The 14,141-nt window shown below is 44.4% G+C and overlaps 1 long non-coding RNA gene across 1 annotated transcript; it reads left to right on the top strand.

Annotated features, from left to right (window-relative positions):
* Positions 1–2,147: 2,147 nt before the first annotated feature.
* Positions 2,148–13,609, top strand: LOC126937642 (uncharacterized). The gene is made up of 3 exons (XR_007719804.1): positions 2,148–2,549; positions 7,209–7,258; positions 10,505–13,609. It is a non-coding gene; the product is annotated as an uncharacterized LOC126937642 (long non-coding RNA).
* The last annotated feature ends 532 nt before the right edge of the window (positions 13,610–14,141 follow it).

The raw sequence follows: 14,141 nt of genomic DNA, 5'->3' as shown, positions 1-14,141 counted from the left end.
GGAGGCCAGCTTGCCAGTTGGCTTACGTGTTTATCGCGTAGGGCAAGACTTGCCACATTCCCAGCCAGCGGAGCGGCGAGGATGGGGACTTACGGGAAGTTAAAGAGCTTCGTGGGCGGCCTCGCGGCTCCAAAACCAGGCTCTAGGCGGCGGCGACCGCAGCCGTTAGGGAGGCCACCGCGGCTACGACCGCAGGTGAGGCCGCCCCAGGCGGAGCGGAGGCCTGGAGGGGAATCTTGATCCTGGGCCAGACACCTGTCAAGAGGAGGCGGAGCGTCGTGCCTCCAGGAAGACTGGATGAGTATTCTCCAGGAGCCGGACAAAGGCGTGAGTAATAGGGACGTGCGCCGCCTTGTTGGTGTTGATCAGTCCACCAAGGAGAAGCAGCTGTGGGCGTGGTGGCCGTGCCTGTAATCCCAGCGCTTTGGGAGGCCGCGGCGGGAGGATCGCTTGAGCCCAGGAGTTCGAAACCAGCCTGGGCAACATAGTGAGAGCCCAGTCTTTACCAAAAAGAAAAAAAAAAAAGAAGAAAAAAATTAGTGCGGTGTGGTAGCACGCACCTGTAGTCTCAGCTACTCGGGAGGCTGAAGCGGGAGGCTCACCTAAGCCTGGGAGGTCGAGGCTGCAGTGAGCTGTGATTATGCCACTGCACTCCAGCCTGGGTGACAGCAAGACCCTGCTTCCCCAACACCTTGGCGCCCTCCCCCCACCCCAAAACAAAAAAAAACCAGTGTGGAGAGTTGGTCGCCCATCTGCTCCAAGCTGCTGTGTATTCCCGGTAATGTAAACATCGTGAAGGTGGAGATCCAGTTAACCTTTTAGGTGGAGGGCCAGATGGTAGAGGGCGACATCTGACCGGGAAGGCCATCTGCAACCAGGCCTAATATATCCACAGGGAACCAGTGGGAAACATCTGGGGAGGACAACCCAAATAAGTATCATGGGAGCAAGGGGTGGTTTGAGAACTTTAAAAATCGCTGCTGTTTTGCAATGTACCAGGTTGATGGGGAGGAAGGACCCTTAAATGCTGAGTGGGCACCGAGTATTCCAAGCAACTGGAGAGAGGCTATGTGCCTCAACAGGTCTTCAACACCAAGGAGACGACCCATCTTTTCTGTGCGTGCCTTCCTACTTTTGGGGCAAAAGACAAAACTCTGGAAAGCTTAGAGGAGGCTAAGGACAGGATTTCCCTCATTTTTTTTGTGGCAGTGCCTCAGGTGACAAAATGATAAAACCACTGCTGCTTTACAAAGACTCTAATCCCCCACTTGTCTTTCAGAAAGAGATAAACGCCTTCCTGTTTTCTTGTGAACACACCCAGAATCACCATTGCCACTTTATGGATTGGTTTTGTTATTTTTTTATCCATCAAGTCCGAAGTCATTTAACAGAAAAAAAAAATCCGGAAATCAGAATGTTGCTAATTGTGGACGGAGGTCCCAATCACCCAGATTCATTATTCTTTGTTCATTCTAATGTTGATTGTGTTTCTCCCTCAGGAAGGCCCTAGCTTTCTTCAGCCCTTGGGTTAGGGTATAATCGAAGCATTTGGGAGGTATTACACCAAACATATGTTTGACCACTTTGCTGACTGTATTTAAAAAAACCCTCGCCTTACTCTGAAAGAAACATGGCAACAGTACAATATTGCTGATTCTTTGGTAGTGATAAAAGAGGTGATGGGTGATATAAAATCAGCCACTCTTAAGCTTGCTGGAAACTGTGGGAGGATGTGTGAATGATGATGCATTTTCCCTAGAGCTAATGAAGAAGTTAAAAAAACTTAGTGTCTGCAAAACAGGTGGGTTTAAGATTCATTGATATCAGGGAAAGTGAAATTAGTGAGCTACTCAAGTTTCAATCTTTAGTCACAACTGAGAGTCTATGTCCATAGGAAGAAGTCTTTGCAGACAGAGGAAATTGAATGCTGTCTGATGCCAGACCTCAGGCCTCACTGATGCTGCAATTGATATGGATCCTTTCCTGGATTAAAGCTTGGCTTTTAAAAAAGATTTCAATAAATTGCTTATACCTATAAAGAGATGCAGAAGAACCTTCAAAATAAAGCAAAGGACTTGGAAAGAGAAAGAAGACATGAAGAAGAGGATGTCATCTAGGTGAAGGTGATGGATACAGAATCTGAGTCTGAGGGGAAATCTGACTCTGAATCAGGATCCGATAAGGAGCAGGACAAGATGGAGGATAAGAAGCTGCCAGAAGAAAAGCCTGGACCCTCTGGCATGGCACTCAGAGTCTTGATATGTCTGAAGAAACTGTCCAAGCCATTAATGTGAAGTTGAACCTTTGGAATGTAACCTTCGAAGTGAATCTGGAGAGAGTAGAGGTACCTGAGTTGAAGGATGAAGAGATTCCAGAGACCATCCTTCCCTTGTTACACTAACATCATTTTCATAATTACCATCATCCTTTTCATCACCAGCCACACATCCCTATCATTTTAGTCATGTAACAAACATTGCGCTTAAACTCTGCAGGGTCCTGAGCTAAACTTGGGGACATCGGCTCAGGAAATCATCTCAGGATCTGAGGTAAATGGTCATTAACAGTTCCATTCTTATTAATGTAATGGCTCTCAAAGATCATGGTCTTGATTTTAGTGACTTAAAATATAAAGGTTTCCTTAGGACCACTCAGCCTCATTTTCTCTAACCATATTCTATAGATAGTAAGTTCTTCAATCACAAATGGAGGTTTTCAGAGTTTACATTGGTAGTTGACAAGAGACTACTTGCTCTTGAATGACATGGCCTTACGTTTTATAAGCGGTATCTTTTTTTTTTTTTTTTTGAAATTGAGTCTTGCTGTGTCGCCCAGGTTGGAGTGCAATGGAGCAATCTCAGCTCATTGCAACCTCCACCTCCCAGGTTCAAGTGATTCTCCTGCCTCAGCCTCTTGAATAGCTGGGATTACAGGCGTGTGCGCCGGCTAATTTTTGTCTTTTTAATAGAGATGGAATTTCACCATGTTGGCCGGGCTGGTCTCGAGCTCCTGACCTCAGATGATCTGCCTGCCTCGGCCTCCCAAAGTGTTGGGATTACAGGTGTGAGCCACTGCACCCAGCCACATTTTATAAGCACTCTTAACGTTAATCTTCTCTGTTAATCTTCACTTCAGACCTATGAAGGAGATATTAGACCTTCCTTTATGAGAAAAATCCCCTGAAAGCACACAAATTAACTCGCTTGAGTCTGCACAACTAACAATATAAATGACAGGAGTAGGCCTACAACTGATTAACTATTGGATTTTGTCAGACACTTTGCTAAGAAGTATATTAGGCCTTTAAGAATTTCTAAGGCCAGGCGCAGTGGCTCAAGCCTGTAATCCCAGCACTTTGGGAGGCCGAGACGGGCGGATCACTAGGTCAGGAGATCGAGACCATCCTGGCTAACATGGTGAAACCCTGTCTCTACTAAAAAATACAAAAAACTAGCTGGGCGAGGTGGCAGGCGCCTGTAGTCCCAGCTACTCAGGAGGCTGAGGCAGGAGAATGGCATAAACCCGGGAGGCAGAGCTTGCAGTGAGCTGAGATCCGGCCACTGCACTCCAGCCTGGGTGACAGAGCGAGACTCCGTCTCAAAAAAAAAAAAAGAAAAAAAAATTTCTAATCCCAGGGAACGAAACAGATAGGTGAACAGGTAATTACAATAAATGCAGAGACTGTCAGCTGGCAATCTGCAAGCCAGATTTGATTAACAGATGTGTTTTGTTTGGTCAGCCTAGTTGAAAACAATTTTGAATTGGTTTCCAGCATTTTGCCCTCTCTATTTTAAGATACTATTTACATAAAATTTGCCAACTTAAAGTGTGCTGTTTGTTGAATTTTTAAAACACTTGTGTTACTCCTGCCACAACTAAGACATAATTCTCTTAAACAGTTTACTTACACTTTTCTGCTCTGTATCCCTACCCCCAGAATTGTCATTTTTAAAATGAGGATACTTCACATTAAAAAGCTGGATTAAAAATTTGGAAATTCTGATAACAGTGGAGTCCATATTCAGAAGGGCAACAGCCATTAGCTTGTTGCTTTTCTTATTTGTTACTGCTCTCCATAGTTTATGCTACCACAAAAGTGTGTGCAGGCGGGGCACGGTGGCTCACACCTGTAATCCCAGCACTTTGAGAGGCCGAGGTGGGCAGATCACAAGGTCGGGAGTTGGAGACCAGCCTGGCCAATATGGTGAAATCCCATCTACTAAAAACAAAAATTAGACAGGCGTGGTGGCATGTGCCTGTAGTCCTAGCTACTTGGGAGGCTGAGGCAGGAGAATCACTTGAACCCAGTAGGCGGAGGTTGCAGTGAGCTGAGATCGCGCTACTGCACTCCAGCCTGGGCGACAGAGCGAGAGTCTGCCTCAAAAAAAAAAAAGTGTGTGCAAAGTGCCTTATGGGCAGAGAACTATGGGAGTATCTTTTGGATGGCCTGGAAAGAGTTCATTAAGGACAGAAGCAGGGATTAAGAGTGTTCTAAGCCAAGGAGAATTAGAAGGGAGATTCTGGGAGGAAGGGGCCAGAGAGGCAGCCATGTGCGTGCTTCTCTTGTTTGTTGGTGGGTTGGACCTCTTTAAAGTGGAAGAATTTTGTGTACGTGTGTGTGTATGCTGTGGATTCTGAAGGTTTTGTGTTCTTAACAAAAGTTTATGTCTTTGGGGACGTCCCAAAATTTTGATTTTTTAAAAATTGTTTGAATGGAAAGTGAAAATCGTGTATTTTTGCAAGGGTTGTAGGTCTGGTATGGTGCTTGCATTGTTTCAAGGGTGAAGGGTGTCCAGTGGAAATTCCTCCCTCTCTTTGCTGCTGCCTCCACTGTCTCTCTCCTGGTGTCCTGGCAAGCCTGGCAGACCAGGCCAGGGAGGAACAAGGAGGCAGTGGTGGGAGAGAGGTTAGTTTAGGCCCTCAGTGCCCGCCCACTAGGACCTCTGCCCATGGCTGCCATTCACTGCCATGGTGCAGCTAAATTACCTGTGATGCTCTGGACAGGCTGGGCTCATGATGCCCTCTGCCAAACTGCCTGCGGCCCTCTGTCCTCATGTGCCTCCTGGTGAGTGCCCCGTGCCAGCAGACTATGAACTTCTTCATCCCTAAACCCCCAGCTTCAGGACTGAGGGGAAGGGAAGGAAGGGAGAAGGCAGACAGATTTCTCTTTAATGCTCCTGGGGATCTGTGCTGGAGGCAGCTAGGTAAGGGCAGTGAATTGTTTGGTCCTTGGAGGCACCACTTGGTGTCCTGCAGATTGTGGGATGTTTTTCTAATTTTACCGGGAAACTGTCACTCCCAGCTACTTGGGGAGGAGTGACTGGGCTGTGTCATTGCTAGATGGAGGAGGGGAAGGGGTGTCTGCTGGTGAATCCTTGTCTAGGCATCACGTAAGAGGTTATTTTCTTCTGTCTATTGTAGTTACCATCTCATTTTTCTGTAATTGTCTGGGGGGCTTTGTTTTCTCATCTTGGAAATATCTTGAAGTGTTAAGGTTGGAAGTGACTACAGAGTAACTCCAGAGGTGGTGAAGGGGGCAGAAAGAACCGTAGGGGAGGGTCAGAAGCACAGGGTTCCAGCTCAGCTTTGCTGCTCACCTTTTGGGTGATTTCTTCCCTTCTTTGGCCTTTATTTTGTCACCTGCAAAAACTGGCACAAACCAGTGGACCTTAACTTTTTTGGGATTGTAGGTCTCCCTGAGTAGTTTTGTGAAAGTATATGCTGTCTATCCCTGAACTCCAGCCTCAATCTAGTCAATAACCCCCTGAGGATGGGGGCCCAGGTCTCTGAATTTTTAAATACTTGTATAGATGAGTCACATTTAGCCAGTCTGGAGACCAGTGTTGGGAAATTGAGTAGAATTTCATCCTACTATTTCCTTTATATGCCCATCCTTTCTCGTGATGTATTCTTTTGCCACAGTCCTGTGACACAGGAAGGGCCAGTGACCTTGGTCATCTTAGATTTGCCCTTGTTGATATTCTCAGGGTAAATGTCTTTCCTTTCCCCTGATGGCGTTCTTATACTGTCTTCTGATCATCATTGCTGACTTTGTTTTCAGCATCTAAAAGTTTCCATAACTGTAAGGCTTACTTCTTCCCTGCAGTCTTCTGTGTTTTTTAGTTATTCATTCATCGGCACTCGTCTTGGAAAGTCAGTGATCAAAATAGCACCAGTGTGTAGGGATGAGCATTGGAAGAGCTCCAGCAGAGAAGACATAGGAGTTTCTGCAGTGCTGTCCTGGGGTGGTTCTTGATGAGGCCAGCCGGGGAATAATCTAGGTGGCAGATGTTGGCATACTATAAGAAAAAGCATCTTGTGAAAACCTTTAAGTTAGATGGACTTCATCAAGAGATGATGAACCTCCCACCTCCAGGAGTGTTCAGGCAAATGTGAGATGCATGCATTGGACCAGATGACATGTGAGGCCTTGGTCAACTCTAGACTTGTTTATATAGGCTTGGAAAGATTTTAAAGTTTTCTCCTCAGTAGGTCACTTAGGTGGGCCAGGTTTGACAGTTCATTGAGCTCCTCTTAGGAGCATCATAATTTGGTTTTGTTCCCTTCTCCAGGTACTTTTGGGAGGGAAAAATAGAAGCCACTAACATCCTGTTAGTGAGTGAGGATGTGAGCATAGGGGGGTCGGTTTTTTTTTTTTTTTTTCTTTTTTGAGACGGAGTTCCGCTCTTGTTGCCCAGGCTGGAGTGCAGTGGCACAATCTTGGCTGACTGCAACCTCTACCTCCCGGGTTCAGGTGATTCTCCTGCCTTAGCCTCCCAAGTAGCTGGGATTACAGGCATGCACCACCACACCCAGATAATTTTGTATTTTTAGTAGAAATGGGGTTTCTCCATGTTGGTCAGGCTGGTTTCGAACTCCCGACCTCAGGTGATCCGCCCACCTTGGCCTCCCAAAGTCCTGGGATTACAGGTGTGAGCCACCAAGCCTGGCCCATAGGAGGTCTTGATAGGGGAGTGAGTGAGACCATGGCCTTTTTCCAGGTTCCAATTAAAAGTTAGCAGAGATAACTGATTGAGGTGTTTCCCCACATAAGATGCCCTGGGTTCATTTGTAAGCTAGTGACAGGGCCTGGTGACCCCGGAGGAAAGCTGTCTCCTAAATGACCAGATGAATGAGCAGTGGCAGCACTGGGGATCAGGCCCTAAAGCAGCAGTTTTTAGTTTTTGTTTGTTTGTTTTCATCTATAGTTAATGAAGACAAAGACTTCCAAGGTCTTCATGCTGTCCATCTGCATCAGGTAAGGTTGGCATGTCTTCTCACTCCTTTACCATAGGACCAGCCAAGGTACTAAGGGAATGACCTTGAAAAGCTGAAGACCTGGATCCTAGCCAGCCACCTTCTATGTGACTTTGGGCAAGTCCCTATCCCTCTCTGACCCTCAGATTCTCCATCTGTATAATGGGGGGCTAGAATAAGATAGTTTAAACCAGTGGCCTTCAAAATGTTGGTCTCAGAACCCCTTTACACTTTTAAAAATTGAGACCCAAAAGAACTTTATGGGTTATATAAAAGTTTACTGTTTTAGAAACTAAAACAGAATATAAAAATATTTTTATTTCATTTAAAATGATAAAACCATTACATATTAACATAAATAATGCATTTTTAAGGAAAGTAAGATTTCCTAAAGACAAAAAAATTTAGAAGAATGACATTTTACATTTTAGCAGATTCTGGCTTAATAAGACAGCTGGATCTCCTCTGAAACATCTTTAAATTCTGGGACACTTTAAGCTCATGGTGATAAAGTCAGGTCTTTCAAAATTTAGTTTTGTTTGAAAACATCAATTTTATCATTGGCCATACATGATGTAAATTGTCTTTATTTGAGTGGTGGGCTCAATTTATTCATATTTGAGGAAGTGCCTACCTAATACTCAAGCCTGAAGTAACTATAATTTGTAGAAATGACAAATTATGGTTACTCGGACTTGAAAGTAAAATTGGTGTTCCACCAAAAAAAAAAAAGTTTAACTTGTACTAAAACAATCAGACACGCAGTGAACTTAGGCATGTAGTAGAAATGCTTTATGTGTACTTCCTACCAGTGTTTTGTCACACAGAATATTGAAAAGGCATGTACGCAAGGATTGAAATTTAATTAAAGTAGTAATTTTGCCTACTTCATCAGAGATGCTAAGTGAAATTGACTTTTTAAAGTCCAACTGTGTGGCAGTGAAGAATATAATGACAATGAGTACAGGTTAGTGTCACTGTCTCAACTCATGCTGAAGTGCCAGCAGTTTTACCTTTTTTTTTTTTTTTTGAGACGGAGTCTCACTCTGTTGCCCAGGCTGGAATGCTGCAGCATGATCTCAGCTCACTACAGCCTCTGTCTCCCAAGTTAAAGCGATTCTCCTGCCTCAGCCTCCCAAGTAGCTGGGATTATAGGTGCCTGCCACCATGCCCGGCTAATTATTATTATTATTTTTGTCTTTTAAAGACAGAGTTTTGCTACGTTGGTCAGGCTGGTCTTCAACTCCTGGGCTCAAGTGATCCACCTGCCACGGCCTCCTAAAGTGCTGGGATTATAGGCATGAACCACCACACCTGGCCTGTTTTTTTTTTTTTTTTAACCATTAGTGCAAATGTCAACATAGTAAAAGAACAAATAACAAAATAATATTATGAAAGTAGTTTTGGCCCCAAGGACCCCCTAGAGTCCTGGAGATCCCCAGGCGTCAGTGGACCTTCACTTTGAGAACCTCTAGTATAAACCTTTATCATTCTGTCATTCAAAGTGGAATTTTTGGAATTGGCATCACCTGGGAGCTTTCAAGAACTGCAGAATCTCCTGCTCACCCCAGACCTACTGAATCAAATTATAGTTTAACAAGACCCCCAGGTGATATCTCTGCACATTAAAGCTTGAGAAGCACTGGTCTAAACCAGTGTTTCTCATAACTGCCTGCTATGTATTAGCATCATTTGGACACATTTTTCAAACTACCAATTTAGGCCCCACCTCACAGATTTCGACTTAATTTGGCCAGGGCGGGGATCAAGTATAGTGGTATTAAAAAGCACCTTTCTTTTTAGATGACTCTAATGTGGTCACCTGAATCTTCTCAGGTTGACTCTAACATAGGGCTAGAGATGCAAACCACCTATATGGATGATGAAACCTTTTCTTTACTTCTTAGGGAACTAGGATTCTGTGAATACACGGTTACATCTGGGTCTCAAACTAGCTATAGAGGGGGCCCTTATGATACCACCTCAGCAGAGGTGAGAGAGTAAGGAACCATTGGTAGAGCCAGTACTGTGAAGAAATTAAAATTTTAACTGGTGAGGGACAGCTTCAGGGTTAAGAGAGTTGGACCTCCTACCTTGAAACCTGGCTCCCCACCTGCCACTTGTTCCATAGTGCTTGGAAAATATGAATACTTTCTGTGCCTCAGTTGCCCCTTCTGTAAAATGGGGATTATACAAATGGGTTGTTATGCATATGGAAATTAATATGTGAAATCCATATATGAAATGCTTTATCAGTCTCAGCTCTTATTACTAATGTGTTAAAAATGTCTTTGAATTCTGTATGTCCGCTTATAAAAACACGTAAGTTAACAAAATTCATTATCTTCAGGCACCCAACTTACAGAATGTTTAAGCATACATGTGAAGCAACATGTGAATGTATACATGTGCTGTGATTTATTAAGCATGTTATGGGAAGTTTAAAATACCTCATTCAGCAGAAAGGAGGCAGAGGATTATAATCCTTATTCGACAGATGGGACACTCTGGTCCAAGTCCTCATGTTTCTTCAGCCTAGAAAGTGAAGAGAACTTGCACTGTGTGACAATGGCCAGGTGAAAGAAACAGGAGAGGAGGAGATTCCTCTAGACCTGGATTGTCAGGGAAGATCCCTTGGAAAAGGTCAATGGTTGAATTGGACCTTGAGGGATAGAGAGGTGTTTTTTTGTTTTTTTTTGTTTTTTTTGTTTGTTTGTTTGTTTTGTTTTTGAAGCAAGAATAGGCTTTTGATTGATCAGCAGGAGCAGGTGGAATCTAGGTGGGCAAGAGAGATATTGGTGGGGGGATTGTTTTGGGAAGTGATGTGCATAGGATAATAATAAAAAGAGTAGCTAGCATTTAATGAATGCATATAGTGCCAGCTGGTGTACTGGGTAAGTGCTTTGTATACTTTGTGTTAATTAATCCTCAGCAGTCCAGTCATGTAGGGCTTTTTTTTTTTTTAAGGAGCATTTGAAGAAAACTAAGTGACTTGTCCATAGTCAGACAGCTAGTAGGGGCAAACTTAGAATTTGAACCCATGTCTGTAAGACTGTAAAGCTATCTGGCCTAACTGGCCACTTGTTGACAGATGGGAAACATAGGCTGGAGAGTGACAGGCCGTGGACCTGGACAGGTGGGGTGAGGCAGGTTGCAGAGAGCCTCCCATGAGGCTGGCCAGTTGGGTTTTATCACATGAGTTGATTCTAATCATAGTCACTCACAGGGCTTTGCTTTCTCTCCAAAGGCTATACATACTTTTGAAATCCCAGAGGTCTTCAGTCTCCCTGTGGGTCAAGGAGATGTGCAGTATTTAAAGTGGATTGAGGACGGCATGGAAGAGGATTGAGTGGGGAAAACTTTTTGTGCATTCTGCTGGCTACCTCCAGCGGCTGCCTCCAGCCTTCATCAACTGCACTCTGGGGAAGAGGAGGACACCTTCTGCCTCCCAGCATCTCTGGATTCCATGTTCCCGTCGGCACGGAGGAGCTAAAAATGGCCTGTGGAGGCTGAAGGTCTGAGGCTCCTAAAGCTGGAAGAAAAGGCTGGGCCAGTCAGGCCAAGTAAGAACATAGTGTAACTTGTCTCTGAGTGCTTCATGGTTAACGGGGATAAGGGGGCACGAGGGCCCCAGGATGGTTACATGTAGTGACTGAAGGGAAGACACAGTGAGGGTGAGACTTGTCATCTTGAGTCAGTAGGCCTACCTCAAGTGCCTAGGATGTAATTGCTTTGCTGCTTCTCATGGGGAGGAGTGGTCCTAGTGACCTTGTTCACCTGGAAGAGTGTGGGATGAATGTCTCCTCCTACGGGGACTGGCAAGTGCTTTATCAAAAGGATAAATTGCTAATGGTGGCATTTCATGGATCAGCAGGATTATTTCTCCTTGCTAAAGAGGCTTTTGTTGGTCCTGAATTCTGAGGAGGTGGGACTACGAATGGACTCCATGAACCTGTGTATGACTCAGGGAATATTAGGACTTTGGCACAGCCTCATGGGTTGGGAGTAAGTCTTGGCTCTTCCCTAGCCTGAATGACAGGTATCAGATAATTCTGGTGTTTTGTCAGTGAAGATGTAGATTCTGAGCGCACAAAACTAACCTTTTCACTTGAACACAGAAATAGCCCCAGGAATCGGACAGACCTGTGTCTTTAGGTTTGTTTCATTGAGCCCCAGGGGTTGACAGTAGTACCTTGGGGACTGCCTGCCTGGGGATTTTTTTAAAAGCGTTCTTTGTTAAAGGTTTGTAAACCACCCCTCTGAGCCAGTTTTCATTTTATACATTACTGCAGGAAACTGAACTGCCTGGAGGTCCAGAAAATGGGTAGTGCAGGGTGTAGTGCTGATAACTACTGTACTTCTTGGATCTTCGTGCTCCCAAATACCAAATGGAACACAATCTCTGAGAGTCCTTTGCAAAGATCTTGTAGGGACTTTAGGCTGGGGCCTTTGGAAAGTTCCTGAGGATTCCAATGGAGATTTTGAGGGATTATCTTAGAACAACAAAGAGAATGATAATGGTGATGTCCTTGCTTTTTACAACAGATCATGTTGTGCTATATATGGAAACCTGTGTAAAGTAAACCCTATCTAAAATGCGCTGGGGACCCAAGGTGGACTGCCTGTATTGCTTCCAGGATAAAGTCCAATTTCTAGCTCTGGTTTTTATAACCTTGCTTCAGCTCACCTTTTCCATCATTATCCCCTGCATCTCCTCTCCCACGCTGGGAAATGGATGGCTCCACTATACTGTGTGATGTTACTGCTATGTTCATGCCGTCCCCTCTGCCTGGAATGCCCTTCTGCATGAATGCCTGTGAAATGTTGCTGCTCCTTTGTATGGCCTGGCTTCCATGGTTGGCAGGAATCTCTTCTTTTGTGGTATTCCTGCCATCTTTGTGCATCACAGTCAGCTTCGTATTCCTAGATTGTAAGCTGCTTGAGGATAGGGGCATGTCTTGCACCTGTTTGGCAAATTGATGTTTAAAGTATTTAAATAACTAAAGCTCTCTCTACAGTACATAGTCACTTTTGATTTATGGAATTGGCAAAATTAAACTTTTTTCCTTGAATATTCTTAAAGTGAGACTAATTCCAAAGGAGATTTTTCTGTCTGTGGCCTTCATTGGGTGGTTTGCTGTTACCAGAAAGCTCTTAGTGGCCTTCCTCTTCCCTGGTGTCAAGGTTGACTGTAATAGGAAATGGGAGGGGAGAGGGCCATTTCTGCCAGGCATTGTCATAGGTTCTTAACATTATATAATCCTTATAATGCAATGTTTTCCTCACTTTACGGATGAAACCTGAGACCAGAGAACATATAACATGTAAAGTACGTGGCAGAATTAGGATGTGAACCCAACTCTGATTCTAAACCTAATGCTCTTACTCTTTCATTCAGAGGTTCAGTCAGTTCTTTGTAGGCCATAGATCCAGAGAAGCTGCTGTAGCCAACAATAAAGTTGTTAGTTTTTAAAACATCTATATGGTGTTGGTCTGGCACTTAAAATGTATTGTTTGCTGGGCACGGTGGCTCACACCTGTAATCCCAGCACTTTGGGAGGCCAAGATGGGCGGATCACGAGGTCAAAAGATCGAGACCATCCTGACCAACATGGTGAAACCCCGTCTCTACTAAAAATTAGCTGCGTGTGGTGGCACATGCCTCTAGTCCCAGCTACTCGGGAGTCTGAGGCAGGCGAATCACTTGAACCCAGGAGGCAGAGGTTGCAGTGAGCCGAGATCTTGCTACTGCACTCCAGCCTGGCAACAGAGCGACACTTCGTCTAAAAAAAAAAATAAATGTGTTGTTTACTACTCACCACAGATCTGCAGGAGTTCACTGATCTCTAGGGTCTGCCTTAATGCCAGCTTACGTGGTTTGGTCACTATTACAAACCGTCATCCCAGAATGATGATGCAGAGGCTAGGGCTAGGACCCAGACCAGTGTTTCCACATGGGAATTCCCTCCCAGTATTTCTTCGGAAATGTATGTTTTTTGAATCCATAAACCCTAGAAAAATCAGTTGAGGAAATGAGAAGTATTGTAATTATTCTGTGAATACTAACACTTACCATTATAGAGACATTACTAGTTTGAAAGAATCCAACTTCATCAAATACTAACATACTGAATTGAAGGCTGTAAGAACTGAGACAGGAGTATAGCAGAGAGAAACAGTCACCATCTAATTAGCCCTACTTTTGGTTGCTGTGATGTCATTATGTCTGTATGTCTGGCCATATCAGCTGCTAATGGTGAGTTCTTGCAAATAAAATGATTTGATAAACAACCTAGCATACTTTATACAAATCTTATGGTGTTCTGAGAAATAAACTGTGGAAGCAAAATAAGTTAACAGTCTGGACACGATTGATTCTATATTCTGTTTACCTTGCTTTAGGATATTCAAATGTTATATTTATTTGAATGCTATCCAATATATGTTGCCTGGTGTCTTCCTGTCTTTTAAATATTCTCTGTACGCTGCAGTTCTTTGTAAGTAAAAATAGGCTTAATATGTCTACTTAGTAAACAGAGTGTTTCCAGATACCTATGATAATGAAGAAAAGAGTATAAAGAATGAAGTATTTTAAGAATAACTTATGGCCGGGCGCGGTGGCTCAAGCCTGTAATCCCAGCACTTTGGGAGGCCGAGACGGGCGGATCACGAGGTCAGGAGATCGAGACCACCCTGGCTGACACGGTGAAACCCCGTCTCTACTAAAAAATACAAAAACTAGCCGGGCGAGGTGGCGGGCGCCTGTAGTCCCAGCTACTCGGGAGGCTGAGGCAGGAGAATGGCATGAACCTGGGAGGCGGAGCTTGCAGTGAGCTGAGATCCGGCCACTGCACTCCAGCCTGGGCGGCAGAGCGAGACTCCGT

This window comes from Macaca thibetana, chromosome 15, assembly GCF_024542745.1.
Source record: "Macaca thibetana thibetana isolate TM-01 chromosome 15, ASM2454274v1, whole genome shotgun sequence".
Lineage (NCBI taxonomy): Eukaryota > Metazoa > Chordata > Mammalia > Primates > Cercopithecidae > Macaca > Macaca thibetana.
This window is presented reverse-complemented; position numbering and strand designations above follow the sequence as displayed.